At 44.7% G+C, this 16883-nt stretch overlaps 1 protein-coding gene across 2 annotated transcripts in view; it reads left to right on the top strand.

Annotated features, from left to right (window-relative positions):
- LOC116941888 (ADAMTS-like protein 1) overlaps positions 1–16883 on the top strand; it is a 158453-nt gene that overhangs the window by 24677 nt on the left and 116893 nt on the right. The window lies entirely within an intron of this gene.

The following is a 16883-nucleotide window of genomic DNA, read 5'->3' as shown; positions in this document are numbered from 1 at the left end:
CTAACAAAAACTCCACCCTGCAGCCACAGCCATTGACATTAACCTACTGTAAGGGGGGGGGGGACGGGGGGGAATAACTCTGTACGTGTTGTTGGTATGCATGCAATTGTGTGTGTGGGCCTGTTGCATAGTGGGGAGCGGTGGTGTAGCGGTTAGCGCGTTGCGCTGCAAACCGGGCGAACCGAGTTCGATTCCCGCTCACGGCCAACACCAGTGACGATTATCTGAACCTGGTCCTGGACCTCCCCTAGGTCGACTCAGCCTCAAATGAGTACCTGCTGCGATGTGTAGCCCGTGGTGCTGACCACTCACCCTTTCGTGTGCGGTGCCGGCCTTCATAGGTGCTCGCTAACAGCACTTGCCCCTACAGTCCGTGGAGGTTATTTGGGTTTTTTTTGTTGCATCCAACTGCGGTGCCCCCAAGAGATCCATGCTCTCATTCCGGCCCTCTTACCAGTATTAAAACAACGTCGGTACAAAGCAAAGAAAACAACGCAGCATGCGAAATCCCGCAGGTGAGAAGCCACCCACGGACTAATGAAAGCACTCGAGGGCAAGTGAGTTTGCGCACATCATTCTGAGGCGCAGTTTTTGCTTGTTGTTTGGAATTCCGAGCGACACATACCAAACACATTTTTGCATTCCTCTGTAAGGCTGGAGGGATTGCCTAGCCTAGGAGGCTTTAAAAAGTGCAACTGTGACGTACTTGGAGGTCGCGGTCGAATTTTCGAATGTGCGTACATGTACATTGTTTACCTTTGCCCAGTCAAGCCGAGTTAGTTAGCTTTCAGTAACTCGGCTGTGCGACTGCGGTCATCCGGAATAGACCATAACAACACGTTACTGATGCAATGGCCGAACCATGGATACACAAAGGAGACGTCACAGCGATGACACTCCGCTGCTCCCGACGCGGTTGTCCGGCTTGACCACCCGAGTGTGAAATTGTAGTCGATGCTCTGCACCGACGATATCAGGCGCACGAAAGAAGAACAGTCGTTACATTTCCTCGGTGGTGTACTTTGGAATTATGGAGTAAAGAGGCAGCCCTGCAGTTTCCCTCTCTCGCGCTGCTGATGACGGAAAGCCCTATACCAGAAGGGCTCTTGAAAGCCCCACTCTAGAGATTCCTGCTGGAGGTTATTTGGCCTATTCTTTCAATGCTGGCCAAATGTCTTGTAACAGGCAGCAGTACCCACGCTCTTCCCCTCCACACGCGATCTGCCGAACGACTGACTCTGGTGTATCCTCTTGAATCGTATCGTACGTTCCATATTTATATTTAAATAACTTATATTTAATATCCAAACTTTAACTTAGTTGGTGAATCTGTTTTTTTTATATATTATCCATGACAGTGTCTACAGGCTGGAGTGCAACAGCTGACTAAAATGTCATTCTTTCCTCGGAAAATCACCCGTCTATTATATCAGTGAGCACAAATTTCTGCGTACAACATTTGAAGTAGCAACAGTTTATAAAATGTCAGGGATTTTGAGAGGATAAATAAATCCAATTTTGATTGAGCAGCATGTGACTCTTTAAAATATATGAGTGTGTAACATATGTACGTGATGTTTATTTATATAAGAGTTTATATGTCTAGGGCATTTGCTTAAAGCAAACTGGGTCATGAAGAAGTGAACTATTTGGCGTTTCGTTTACGTGAAAAATCCTTTACTGATTGGCCGTGTCGGGTGGTGGAGGGTTTCGACACATACTTACGCGATCTAACCCAAAAACCTTTATTATGAATAATATCGGTAGCGAAAGCATACGTGTTAAACTGGATCATGGTGTCTTCTTTGGTTCTTTCGGTAAAGTCACGTAGAATGAGAATCAAATAATAAATTAATATAATAAAATAACACAATCAAATTCTCACGACGTTTCGGCCACAACACAAGTGGCCTTCATCAGGTGAAGGGACGAGACTGTCTGGAGGACAGCGCCGTGTTGTGGCCGAAACGTCGTGAGAATTTTATTGTGTTATTTTATTTTATTAATTTATTATTTTATTCTCATTCTACGTGACTTTACCGAAAGAACCAAAGAAGATGAATCCTTGCAGTCACGAAAGCTTTAAATCGAAATTTGGATCATGGTGTTGAAATGAAAACGCGTGGGTGTGGTAAATGTCTAAAAAAAAACCCTTTTAATCCATCGACTTTCTTAGTCGGGTTACACGGCACCAAATGTCACGATTTTTTTCGAGTTCACTCACGAACACTCGACCAGGGCGTTTGATCGGCGTCACGCCACGCACGAGTCCGCGCAAGGCTACGCGCGTTAATAACATTCCGTGTCAAACGACACAATAGCGACACGCGCATTTATTTCTTTATTTAACATCATTTCACCGCTGTCATACTTTTGTTCGCTGTACCACCTATTTCCGAGGGGTGTGCACGTGCTAGGATAGCGTGTGTATGATACATTATTCACAGCCTATTAACTTCCATCCGCGTTTCGTACCAGAAGTTAGCGCGATACGTTAACGTGCCATCAGTTGAGCAAGTGAAGTCCCTGCATAAACAGCCAACATGTTATTCTGATGCTGAAGAATGTGCCGACCTCCAGGCGAATATGACATTCATATCCCATGACAGGGCTTGGCTGGCTGTCTGTACATGACGTTAATGACAAGTGAAGCTGCTGTTACCACCTCGATTCAGTTTCTCCCCTTACGCAATTACTCATGGCACGAGTTCTGAAATTCGCCGTGATTTTCGTTGTTGTTGTTGTAGCAAGTCGCTGAACAGAGGGTGAAAAGGCATATAGTGCAAAGTGGCCAGCACATAAAATCACCCAATAATAAAATATACGAGATGAGAACTATGATTTTTCTTGCGATTACTAAGGTTAAAGGAATTTAATGGGGGGGGGAGGGATAAATGATGGACAGACGTTTCAAAGTCGATCACTAAAAGCAATGGCAGGCAAAGAGAAATATCTTGTTCTGCAACTAACCAAACTGTCGACGGGAATACAGGCAGTCGAGGAGAATGAGACCTTGATATTGTTGAAGGGGTATCGAACAACCACGATGTCCGACACAACGAATAGAGTCGATTAAGCGTGAGTGATGTATGCCGCAATCCACTCTCGTTTAATGTGCAACAATAGCGTATGCGAGTCTTGCGTTATCTAAGGGGCTTCAGGAATGTTTAGCTCCGTTGGTTTTTTTTCTTTGGCCCGCATCTTTTCGTATGGTTCGGATGACAGACAAACGTCATCAAGCATCAACAATACAGCCTCGATCTGTCGTGTCGATTTACTGACACGTGACCTTCGCAGCTGTAATGATCTTATTGAGCTTTTATTTTGTGTATTAATGGAATGCTGGCTGGTATGATTTACTGGCCTTTTTTACTCCAGAATGGATAATTATATATATGTTCAGTTAAAATTATATATGCATGTATATAGTTATGGTATATAAGCGTATACATTGCATGCAGCTGCAATGAAAGTAGACTCTTTGTCTTGTCTGGTTGGACAAATGTAGTAATTGTGGGTAATTTTACAGAATGGCAGTAACATTGACAAATGATGGCTCACCTTGTCTTGGATAATGTCACAGGTTCATTTTACGTTCGTAAGTTCGTTGATGGCTTGTCTCCTTCACAACATGGGCACGTTAACTTGCAAATATTTCTAGATTATTGTCGGCTGAGAAAATGGGTTCAAAATTAGGTCAGCTCCCCATTGCTAATTCGCACATCCAGATCTAATTTTGCACTGCAAACTACTGTAATATTCACCATATGTTCTATGTGAGAATGTTAAATGTCAAAATTTAACAGATAGTTTTTTACTTCAAGTTACTTACCAAAAACAGATAGTTTTTGTGCCTGCAATTAAATAACATTCACAGTGTCCCTCAATGCTCAGCCAAGCATTTGGCAATGCTTATCTGTGTTATGAGCCCTGAATTAGTGGTGGAAATTCCACATTCCTATGGTGGGGGAGGGAGGGGGGGAGTCTACACACAGGACCTCAACTGCTGACTTCTCAAAAAGAGGTACACAGTTTTGTTATGCCCTTCATTTGACCTTCAGCATGCCTATCATATAATTTATATGTAATTGTCTAATAATGTTAATTCTAACATCGACTGCTTGGCATCCAACGTAGTCCACCGTGGCACTTTTAGATGATTTATTAATCATGGCCACGGGCTAAGACATTGGATAGAGAGTATGGCTCAGTGCAGACAACCAGACCACACTTAAGCAGCAGCAGTAAATCACTTTACTTGTTCGTGGTGATGCTAGTATGCACCATAGCTCTTCATAGTTCGTAAATCAGAAGAATTATCATTTGTCCTGTAATATTGTACCATACATATACTTAACTTTAAAACCGGTTGTAATAATACATTATTCAGATTTGTTTAAATGATAGTAGACATACAAACACAATTATCCATGCGAATGATATTTCGAATTTGTTTTCCTGCAACATATTCCAAGACTTTTAGAAAACTTCCGTGGCCATGGCAGATGAAATGAATTGGCTGTTGTAACAAGTACATTTGTTCGTATGTTGGACAGCGTTGGTAGAGTAGAACGGTCTAACGCACTCCTCTGAGAACCCAGAAACCTGGGGTTGATTCAAAGCCAGATGCAAGCAGTACATTAAGCTGTCACGGACCTCCACCTGGGTCAGATCGGCAAAAAATCAGTATCTAGCATTCATCAGCACTGGAAAGACAAAGACACTGAGCGTGCCTGCTGGCCACACCACTTGCTCCAAGCATGCTGTATATGGCTGCGTGGGTTTATTCTGATAGGTGTTACAACGATGAACTGTAACGTGAATGTGCGTAATAATACAACCGCGGAAAATTATCATTACGGCTCATTATGTGTGTGTGTTTTGGAGAGCTCCTCTTCACTGTGTTGCAATCAGCACGGATGTACATAGGGTGAGTGCTATGGCTTGGCTATGCAGGGCTGTAATGCCTCCAGAAGATTACGTCAAACCGACCGTTTCACATGAGAGAGCCCCTCTGCATAGCTCCTGAGAAAGACTCTGCATTCCCTTCGCGGGGGGGGGGGGGAGTGTTAACCCACTGCTATTGATGAGTTTGCATGAAAGCACGTGGTGGCAGCGTGCTCACTGTGCGTTAGTCTAAATTCTGGTGACTCCCTAGTGACTCCATATATTCAGCTAAGGCCCCCAGTCTGACCCCCCCCCCCCTCCCCCCGAATCCCCAGTATGATCTCACTTGTCAAATCTTGCTTCTGCCTATGTTGTATTGTACCCACTGACTGCCAGATGTGAGAAGGGCTCTATGAGACGATCGGTGTGTAACTATGTTACGTACATTAACCCCTTTTGTGGCGCAGTGGTTACCACCATGCACTGTGAGCCTCGTCATCGGGGTGCTATCCACAGATCAGGATAATTCCAGGGGCACGAACTATATAAGTCTGACCTGGGTCTCCCCGAGTTGACTTACCCCTAACTGAGCACATGGTGTGTTGTGTAACCATCAGCACGAGAAAACAATCAGCAGCCAGATTGGTGTTGGCCACACGGCGCTTTTGTGTGATGTCCTGGCCTTAATAGGTGCATGCTAACAGCACTTGTTCCAGCAGCCTATAATGATAAACAGGGCATCTTTATATTTTATGTGTGTTTATTGATAAGCAAGAGAATGTAGATGCTGACATGATGTGTGCCATATAACGCAGATCATTTTAGGTCACATTGATTGCAGGGGAAATCATTTTTCTGCAAAGGAATGTTAACACATTCGGATTAATATTATGCTTTAACATTGGGTAATAAAATAGACACTGTCTGACTTTATATTACACGAAAGTTTAGTGTATCCTGTTGAGGCATTCATTGATATGACCATTTTCATGTTCATAATATTTTGATAAGTGTCCAGACCCAACCGAATTTATATCAGTGCCAGAGATATTACATTTTTTTATTTAGCAGATTTGTATGAAATGTATGTGTTTCAGCTGATTGCTCATTTTAAAACAACCCCCTAATCAATTTGCCACAACTTGGCAGTGCAGTGTCATGTAATATTCTTCCAAGTCTGGCTCAGGGCTTGAATTCGAATCATACCGGACTTCCAATCCACCGAGGCACACGCACGGTTCAGGTGGGTGGCTGAGGAGCTCCTGAGTGAGTGACTCTTTATCTGCGAGCCCGTTTGTGAAGAGTTGATGTATTAGTCGCCAAAAAATCGGCGATGTCATCTAAGGCACTGTGCAACTTACGCATAGAGTTCATCGTCTGTATGAGACACCCGAGTACGAGGCAGCGTGGTACCTCCTGTAAGCGAGCGTAGCAAGTAGGCTACTGAGCTGTTGCAAATATATTTTAATTATTGTTATCGCCCCTTTTTCTAAAAAAAACACTCTAAAAGGAATTGGCCGCATAATTCAAAGTGGGACTCACGTGAATCTTGACACTGCTGAAGTTTCCTGGATGTGTCTTAAATGATGGTAATGATGATGATGGTGACGATGATCCGGCAATTATACTTGAAAGTCCTTGTGGCAGCGTTTGTAAGACATTGCCTTTCTTTGAGGAATCCATCGCAACAATATGACATTATTGAAACGTGTATAGAAGAGTAATGCCAATCTCCATGGTTATTAAGGTCTTGTTTCCACAGGGAATGGTGAATATCAGCACAGATGTTTGGTCTCTTACGCTTCTGTTGGGCTGTCACACATGTTGTCCTTTTAAATAAAGTTAATTGATTCTTGTGGTTTGTGATTCTAGTTTCCATTGGCAAATTCTCTTTCTTGTCTGTGTGTGATGTTTCAGTCAAACTCTACTCACAGGATTTCCCATGCCCTAGTTTATACACATGCCTTGAAGAACCGTGGGCTAAACCAGTGGTATCTAGGGTAAATAAAATAAAAAAAATATATATTTTTTTCTACAAAAACAAAGCCACATTGTCAAAGAAAGAGTAAAAACAGCAAACATAATGTCTGTACTTTGATTTTTGTATGTGTTTTAAACATTACCATTAGCTTTTGTTATTTCTAACATTTTTCTTTAAAATAAATTTCAAACTGATGCAATTTGAAGGCCTGACATTCAGAGTCTCGGCCTGGTTTTTCATTTTATGTTTTTCTTATTGTGTTTAGGTTAGTCAGAAGCACTCATTTTCATGCGGTTGACTGAAAACTGCCTACAGACCAAAGGTTAATTGGGCTCTACAGCATAAAACCCTGCGTTTTCCATTTGCAAGGGAGTGTCCTCAGTGGGTTTTTTCGGAGCAATTCAACCATGCAACGTTTTTCTACTGAACCTTGTGGTGAATGCCCACAGTTTGCGGCGGCAGCCCAGGAGACACCAAATCCAAGTGCAATGTCATTAAACGCGCGCTGTTATCCGTGTTCTGGGTTTACATGGACCCACCAAAAAAAAGATGTGATTTTTTTTCACGCATTACACGATTTAAAAAAAAATATGCTCGCACAAAGACCTCATTCAGACGTTAATGGTGACACTGACCTGCTGTGCACCACTTTCATAAATTTGTCGAGTTAGAGCCGCAGCAGATCAGAAGTGAGCATTACTCACGTGTAATTTAGTTAAATAAATATGAGCGTGCGTGCACGTGCGAGTGCTGGCCAAAGACTGAGAATTATTATTGTTGTTCAGACGGAATTGTTCCTTCATTGCAAACGCTATTATTCCACCCACAGTTCAGCGGCACAGTGTGTGTGTGTGCGTGCCAGCCGTAGTGGGTGCTCGCTTACAGCGCTTGCGCATGTGGCACAACAAAAACGACATGCTGAATTCTTCTCTTTCTGCATATAAATCGTCAGCCAAGATGTATCCACTGATTGATGAAGTCCAGCGCCAAGCTGGCACCATCTCTCATGGTGCCGTGATGCAACAATGTAATTTCCTACTTGTGCAGAACCCGTGAATGGCCTTCTAAGTCTCGGGACAAAATTCACCGACGTCGAAAGATCTTTTGTATTTGAAAATTGATTGTGTTGACCTGATCTCTCGAGGTTTTGAGAATGGTTGTAAGAGTGCACTGATTCTGGGTTGACACCCAAGCCTGAAAATTACCTGTGTGTAAATCGCTATTTGTTGAAATGTGCGTGTTTTTGTGATTGCATCGCAAATCAAAAACCAGTGAGTCCCATTGCATTCGCTTGTTCTGTCACTTACGTTTATGCTCTGTCCACTGTCGTGTATGGAAAAGTCGCTACCAAGGTTTCTGCCCAACTCTAATGCATTATTCCTCATTCCAGATGCACATAATAGCTCACATTTATCAGTCATTGTTATTTCAAGACATTTCAGCCAAAGAAACACCCGCTTATTCTCTATGCCGGGATATCTGTCTGTTATCAATGGTCTCCTCATGTGATGAAGACAATAGCCAGGCAGGTGGTTTGCCATGCTCTATTGTTAATGACGCTAACGTCAACTGATGTTAATTTCGTAGTGCCCGGTATGTGGGTAGAAATACAGGAGTACATTTCCGTAAGCCCAGAGGCATCATGGAGGGACGTGACAGTGTGTGTGTGTGCCTTCTCCAGTATCCACAACCTCGATGTGGAACAACAGCAGGGTGCGTGCAGTGCTTAAATCAGCATTTCTTTGCCTTTACGCTTCATAATATTTATCGTGGGACCCCCTGAATGGTGTGAGTTTCCTCAAGCTGCCACAGATACTATCGGGCAGTTGTTGGAGGCTACTATTTGTATTGGCTTGAACCCCACATTGTAATGACAGTTAGTGAAAAATTATAGTAGCAGCTCAGAAAAAAATATTCCATCTACTGCAGCAGTGATCCACATTTTGCGTCTTGGCTTAAAATTCACAGATATCATTCACAAAGTCAAGCTATAAATAAAACAACTAATAATTCAGTTTTCTTACCCAGAAAATCCTCACTCAGTTTATTGACTGCTTTTTAGTAGAGTCCTAAATTGAGATGTTAGGGATGTTTGGCCAATCCCGTTATCACCACAACTTCCACCGCCACCATCAGCGCCATTCTATTCTTTGGAGGTGTGATGCATTTCACACATCCTTACACTGGCGTAAGAATCCCATACGACACCAGCAGTGGAGGTGAGCAAACGATTGCAGGGCTGCTCCTTTACCATTTGCTAGGAAACATGCATACGTTAAATTAAGTGGGCCTTCATGCAACAGCTGATCACAAATGCTGCAATAGGATACATTGTTTAGCTATCACACGGGATCGTAGCTTTTCCACAAACGTGAACTTCTTTCGCACCGCGCGTAGCCAAACGTGTTCATCGGAGGTGAAAGCACATCGACAGAAAGTCATCAACTAAAAGCCCATATCTTTTAAAACAATTTACCCCCGCTTATTCAAAACGAGAGCGGCGGCTCACGCGCTGCCGGCGCCGCAATTCGACAAAGTCCTCCCAGGGACGGTAGCCGAGTTGGGTACCTCCTGTCCTCCCTGCCTGCTCTGGCACGGGGTTGCTCGAGGTACGGCTTCCCCCTGCACCAGTGCAGCGCCGAGTTCCTGGTGGAAGCACTTGAGCCACCGCGGCGGGAGGTGGTGGGGGGTGTGCAAGTGTTTGGCTTGGAGCGGTGCACTTCACTTATCGGCCAACCAGGAAGGGCGTGCAGTTCCCCAGCTGCCCTCCTTCCCGTCTCGCTGCTGCCCTTTGCGGCCGCACCCTCGGGCACACTCTTCAACCTCCTTCCCAGGATCGCGGCGGCAGGGATCGGCTTCCACCGCGTCCCGCTGTCGTCGGTGCCGCTTGCGTGGAAATGAATGAGAAAAAAAAAGCCGAGAAAAACCACGCGTGGAAATTGCGAACTTGCGGTGTCTTCTATAATACATGGGGGTTTTTTTTATCTTTCAATGTGTTGTGTTCAGCAGTGTTTGCGTTTATTCCTAATATAGGATACAATGCAGCCAATCCCAAGAGCCATATGCTTGATTCATGAATCTTTAGAGAGGGAACTCTGAACTTTCCCCAGCAGCCAAAGCCATCATCTTAGAGAACATTCCTCCCACAATAGTGCAACCTCTTGGCCTTTCAACGTTAGCAAGTGGAGGAGAAACCCTGGAACGATAGTCTTCAGATGGTATTAAAACCAGCTGTGGCCATTTGACAGTGATGAGCATGACACAACCGGGTTATTCTATCTTCCTAACGCTGAACTCAATTTGCTCATGAAAGATGTATATAACACTCTCTCCCGCACACGCCACTTATAAAACTAGCACCATCTGTACATCTTCATTGCCTTCAAGATAGATCTCCTCATTACCCTATTTTGAGTCAAAAATAATAAACGGTCCTAATTCAAGAGCCCCTGCAAGTGCTTCCAGTTATGGCCAGTGTGTGTTTTTGTAGGTCTGGGGCATGAGCAGTTTGTGACTCAAGGCTGCAACTTCAAGCAACTGACTCATGTCACACAGGCATTTGTGGTTCGTTTGAACACATGTTTTATATGTGGATATAACGCAATTAACCGAGCTATTTTCGCATACAATCTTAGCCCTTGTGATTGATTTGTCTGCTGCCAAGTCTGGACACGTGGAAATTTACGGCCTACTTGCCGCCTACGGAAGTGGCGAAATTGACCATATTTGGTCACGTCCGAGAACACCCAAGAATGCACTGCAGTGCGCAAAATAAAACAGCTCGGTAACAATGACAGGCGCTGCTCTTCTCCTGTAAATCTGGCCTCCTTGAAAGGAAGGGCCTATACGTGCTGCCGTGTGGGCGTGAGAGTAACTTGACTAAACTAACCTACGAGTCGAGTGAACGGACAGCCTATATTGGGCGACTCATGTTGACCCCCTTCCCCCCCCCCGGCCCCTGCAATTGCAAACACTTTGTCCTGGGAACTGGAGCACTTCGGATTCCCACTGAATGAGCTGCCCGTCACTTTCAAAACCAGGCATCCGCTCCACTCCTGATGGCACGCCTGCCCCGTGCCGCACCGCACCCTCTCTCCGAGCAGCAGATGGAGGTGAGACCGGGAAGGGAGCCTGCGCCCTCCGTGAACCATCCCAGCCCAGGAGCACTCCACCCGTGGGACGCTAAACCCGATGCACGCCCCCCCTCCCCGCCCCCCGGACAGGATGCCACTTTAGTCACTCCCCGGGTTCATGAATGCCACCTTCTCGCCCTCCCTCCCATCCGCATCGTAGCCACCGTTGCACCCCAATGATTTACCCTGGGAAATCTCTGCTCGCAAGTCGAGAGTCACAGCGGGAGCTTTGCACAAACCCTGCTGCTTGTGGAGACGTGAGAATGAACGGTCCTGATGAGAGACATCTGTTAGGCTGACGGTAGGCCTCGGCAAGGTAAGGTAATAGGTAAAAACAACGAGCCTACCTTTTACCCTACCTTTTACCCTTACCCCATACAAATTACCCGATTACAGGGTAATTACTGGGGAACTACTGCACATGAAAAAGGTTTATAACAGGTAAATGCTAGGTAGAGCGCTTTATTCATATAGAATACTTTCGATGATTCCAATTAAAAGTGGAGGCCACAGACTACGCCACGGAGTTTTTAGCGAGCGGTAAACAAGGTGTTTACCGAGTAATACTTCACGCTACCTTTACCCTACAGGGTAATTATTACGCGCTACCCTTACCCTACCCTTTACCTTGGCATGGTCGACAACTTTACCTTTACCCTTTTACACGGTAAAAAGGGTAAATTACTTTACCTTGCCGAAGCCTAGCTGACGGACGTGATGTAGGAACACGGTTGCGTTTTCTGCATCAAGAAACGTCAGGCGTATTGTCTTTCTGCTATTTGCATTGGCAGTCCTGAGGCAACACATTTACGTGGCAGAAGGTCCTTTTGCTTATGATAATAAAACTACTAATAATTTTAATGTATAAAGCACCCTCAAACAATCGTTATAAGGGCGCTTCACACAGCATTCTGATTTTTTTTAATTTACCAAAGCCGTGGATGTTTATAATTAGTGCCGTATATGACATTTTGTATTTTTTTGTAGTGGGTTTCACTGAGGTGCACACTCGAACTTGGAGGCAACACGTTTATTCAGGAGCCAATGGGGTAACTACATAACTATTCAATGGGATAACGATATAGGGTGCTGACCACCACGGTTAACTACATAACCCCTCATGGAATACTATATAGCCGGCCAGTTCAGCTAACACGCTGCCTGGCCCCCGATGTCTTGCGCGATGCCGAAGATCCAAGACGTGGCCGCTGGATTCCATTCCCCAGGGACAGCCCCAATCGGGGCTCGGGACTCGGCCTTTATGGGCCGAGTCCCGGAAGGGGGGCGTGGCCGGTCTCCGCCCTTGGCCACGCCCCCCTTCCGGATCCTTCCCGAAGACTCTGGCCACTACATCACGTGTCCCACTCACGCCCTTTTGGGCCCCCCTTGCCACCTGGTCCGGTCACGTGCCCTCTCGGGTTCACCCAGAGTGTCCTGTCCTCACCCGACCTCTTTCTCTCTCACTGTCACCGGGACTATGTCCCTTAGGGAGCCCTTCCATGCCGTATTCACTCCGGTGCGAGAGAGAGGCTCCACACGTACAGTACCACTCTTCTGTCGGTGCTGGCGCTGCACCACAGTGACTCCATACACGTCACTACATATATAGCTATTTTGTGTGTTTCATGAAACAAATCACAGCGCCCGTTCCAGCGCATCATGAGATACGTAAGACCCTATGGTGACATTTTGCGTGGGATCCATCCAATGGAGCTGTGCAAACCGACAGGTGCGGGATGAGGGGGGGGGGGTAGCCTGTAGGTAAAGGGGGGGGGGGCAGCAGTTACGTTGAGTAGAGAGCTTTGAGAAGAGGAGAAGTCATGTATCGAGCGAGGGAGGGGAGGGGGGAAAGGAGTGGGGGGGACATTTTGTCATTTAAATGTATATTTGTACGTATAATGCAATTATTTTAAGTGGACATAGTATTGATAAAAAAAAAACACAAATGTAACAGAAGCAAAGATTCAACTTTACTGAGAGATATATGAATTGCCAGATTGTGTGGCAGACACAAACACGTGTGAAGTAAGTCGAATGCTCTTCCACATACAGAGGAGAATGAGATGGAGCCACTTCACAATCAACAGACGTTGATACGAGGTTGAAAGCTTTACACTTTAGCCGTGCCCAATATTTGAAAAGCATTCAACACAAGAGCACAGATGGAGCTGTGTTTCATAAGAGCTTTGCTTTACACACTGTCAACACCTTTCGAGTAAGTGCAAATATACACACTGGTTGGCTATAGCCTGTAGTGAATGATCGTTGATAATGCTATAGCAGGGAGAGTGATGCTTTAATCGGTCCATTATTCCTGTGCGGCAACTGGCACCACTCACAGCCATAGCTCATTCACGTGGCCGATGGGTTTAAGTGGTAGAGACAGCTTAATTATTGGGTTAAATGGAGAGTGTGTATTTCATCATCACCAGCCATGATTGATCCACTGCTGGATGAAGGCCTCCCCAAGCCGTCCACTATCTCTGTCTCATGATGCAGAAATTTATCTTTTATCAATAATTGTATGGGTGCAATTCTGGACAATAGCCATATCAGACATGAGCACATCTAATCGACCTAATCATTGTTGGTTCACTGCAGCTCAAAGACTCCTAACAAGGCGTGTGGTGAAGTCAGATGTCCATGTTCTCAACATTTGAAGGCCTCGAGATCAGACTCGGTGATTTCGCCGACTGAGTGAAGTGAGCTTCTGTCCAGGGAGCATGTTCGAGCATCTGCACATGAGCTGATTTTCATGGCTCCATCTCTGCGGTTGACTCACTCTTAGACGTGTACCTCTCAGGCATGTGAAGGTTGTGTTCCCTTGATTCGGCGTGTGTTTAAATGTTTGCAAAGTATCTCTGTTTATGTTAAAAGGAGTCAAGAAGAATACCTATCGCTGCGCCCAGGAAATATGTCTGTTCTAAATGTCCCTCTGAGGATGCTTCGCGTGTTTTCATCACAGAACATTTTTTTACACAACTCTCACGATCAATCCCGATCAAACCTACCACACAGCTTACTTGCTGTGTATTTGTTGCGATTGTATCACTAGCCAACGATATTCACCTGACGTGGTGGATACCACGTGACACGGATAATCAGGCAGTAAAAACAAGCCCCTCTGATTGGGACTTAATGGGTCTGAAAGGGGATTTATTAGAGGCAGGGAAATTGAAGGATTTGGAGGAGAAATACAAAATGGAAAGGGCAGGAAACGGAGGATGATTGACAGGGAGATCGTTTGGGATGCGTTAGAGATAGCGGGAAGATGATTGGTTAGAGAGAAAGTGGGTCAAGGAAGGAACCTTCGACAAAGGGGCTTGAGGGATTTATCAGGAGGGGGAAACGCGAGAGCTCGAGACGATTGGAGTGAATGGAATCCTTTAATGCCGTGTCTTGTGCTGGAAAACTGCTTTGTGGGGCGTCACGACACATTGATGCAGCAATTCATAAATTAAAATAGTTTTTTTGGCGATCAAGATAAAGCCATAAAATTGTGACTATTAATATAATTGGTTTAACACGTAGGCTTTTGCGACCAATATCATCCATAATAGAGGTTTTTTTGGGTTAGATCGCGTACATATATAAATTCCTACAATTTCAACACACCGGTGTGCTGTACTAGTGACGAATTGGCCACGTTCTGTTTACGTGACAACCCCTACTAGTTGGCTGTGTGGGTGGTGGCGGGTTTTAACGACACACATTTACGTTATCTAACCCCAAAAACTTATATTATGGATTAATATAATTGTTTGCCTTGTATGGGTGGACACGAATCCTTGCACTTACAAGAATTGACTCTTTAATTGAATTTCAACTACAAATTGTAACGATTCGTTGCATCGCGAGGAAGGCAAATTGTCACGAACCCACAGCTTACGAACACCGCATCGGCTAGTCTTTGGCCAAGACTGCCAATTCAATACTTTTAGGAAATTATTTTTAAATATATAATAATGCTAATAATAAGAATGTTACACTGTATTCTAGTGTGATGAACATGCGTGGATTCGAACGTGAGTCTGTGGGTGTAAGTTCACCTTGTCTAATAGAGGAGTACCTTCATACACACATTCCACCTCTTCCCTTGCCTACATTGCTCAGTGCAGTCAAAGTTTCTACAAAATGTAGACTCTCTTGAAGGACTGTCTTGCCAGCTTCTTATTGATTGTGAGCTGTATGTATCTGTCTTTAATGCCATGTGTTTGCGCCTTTATAACCTGTGTCGAATGTAGAAATTCGTGTCTCTGAAAGGGTATAAAAGTGTTCAATGAAATATCATCATGATTCTTGAAGGATTTGTGGCTTTAAAACGTTGGCGCATGCACATTCTTAGCCATCATTGTAGAGAGATGTATACAATCCAAGCCAGTTAAATCCAGGTAATATCACCCCTCTAGAAAATAGCACACACACTGCACCAAAATAATACAAATGCTCAATGTGTATTGAGCCAAACCTGCCTAATCCTGCACTCGTAAAAGTGTATGACATTTGCTGTGGCACATACCACGTTCTGCAGGGATCCTAGTGGAATTCATAATACTGATCTTGGTCATACGCCTGATGTTCTCAGTGATGCCATTGCTTGAAGCCTTATCAAAACATTGTCTCAATGTGCGGTGTGCCATAACCTTATCGCACTGTTTCTCCTCGAGCATTTAGCCTCAACTTTCTTGTTGCTAGTGCCCCATCGTGAGCGATAGAAATGTGCCCTGTTAGTTCTGGTTGCCAGCCAGTGGTATGGGCCAGCCTACAAATGAGCACTGTGTATGTGGGGCCAAGGCAAATGGAAATGGTTCTCAAAATTTTAGCACCTGGAGGCTGAATCCAACCCATCTACCTTGCCAAAGCTATCTCTTTGCTTTTCGGCTCAAATCGCTTGATACGCGTTAAATGCCACAATTCTTGGTAGTTTGTGAAAGTGGAAAGCTGCACTGGATTTGTTTCTCAATGCATGGAGATGTTAGGTCCTGGCACAAAATAAGCACCATCGCAAATACTGTGTGAGGCCAGTGGATCTGCCAGTGATTTATTTTTTTATTAAACTCCGTAAACCAGCAATGATCTAATGCAGACAAACTTGGCATGCAATGAGTGCCCATTGCAGGAAAAACATTGGAGAAGAAATATAAACTCCCAGACGTGGTGCTGGCCATACTTCTCCCCTTGTGTGCCAGTCCAGGAAACAAGTATTTTTGAACGTCTCCACTCACCTCCATGGGCTCTTGGCAGCTTAACTTACAGCACCTCTTTTTTACCATTTTTGTTAGAATAGGGACTTAATTCCCGAAGTAAAAGTCGAAGGATGTCTCTGCACAAATAATAATTGGGCAGTGGCTCATCTCTCTAACACGGAGGTTTTCCCGATCAATATTTTCCATAATAGAGGTAGGTTTTTTGGGGGGTTAGATCGTGTAAATATAAATGTGTCGTTAAACCCACCACCAGCCGACACAGCCAATTAGCATCATCTGGCTGTTGCCTGACGATGCTGGTAGTAATTACCGGCAAAACATCGTACTCGAATTGTAAATGTTCTGGGTTTACTCTTCAACACACCGGTGTGCTGAACTAGTAACGAATTGGCATGTTTTGTTTACGTGACAAACCTTACTAATTGTGTCGTGTGGTGGGTTTAATGACACGTGTATATTTACGTGATCTAACTCCCCCAAAAAAACCTATATTATGGCTCATCTCTGTTGGTGGCCCTGAATCAACGGTGGAAATTCCTCATTGCTGGGGCAGTAGTCGATCCATATGCCGACCACTGTATATCCCATTCAGTTGTGCTCGTTATTTTATGCTCGATGGATGATGGGCTTAGTCAATACCAGGCAAACGACAGCACAGTTCTTTAACGACAGAAC

Source organism: Petromyzon marinus, chromosome 13 (assembly GCF_048934315.1).
Source record: "Petromyzon marinus isolate PM22_M1 ecotype Great Lakes invasive population chromosome 13, UKy_Petmar_22M1.pri1.0, whole genome shotgun sequence".
NCBI lineage: Eukaryota > Metazoa > Chordata > Hyperoartia > Petromyzontiformes > Petromyzontidae > Petromyzon > Petromyzon marinus.
Note: the sequence above shows the minus strand (reverse complement) of the source record. Positions and strands in the feature narration are given on the sequence as shown.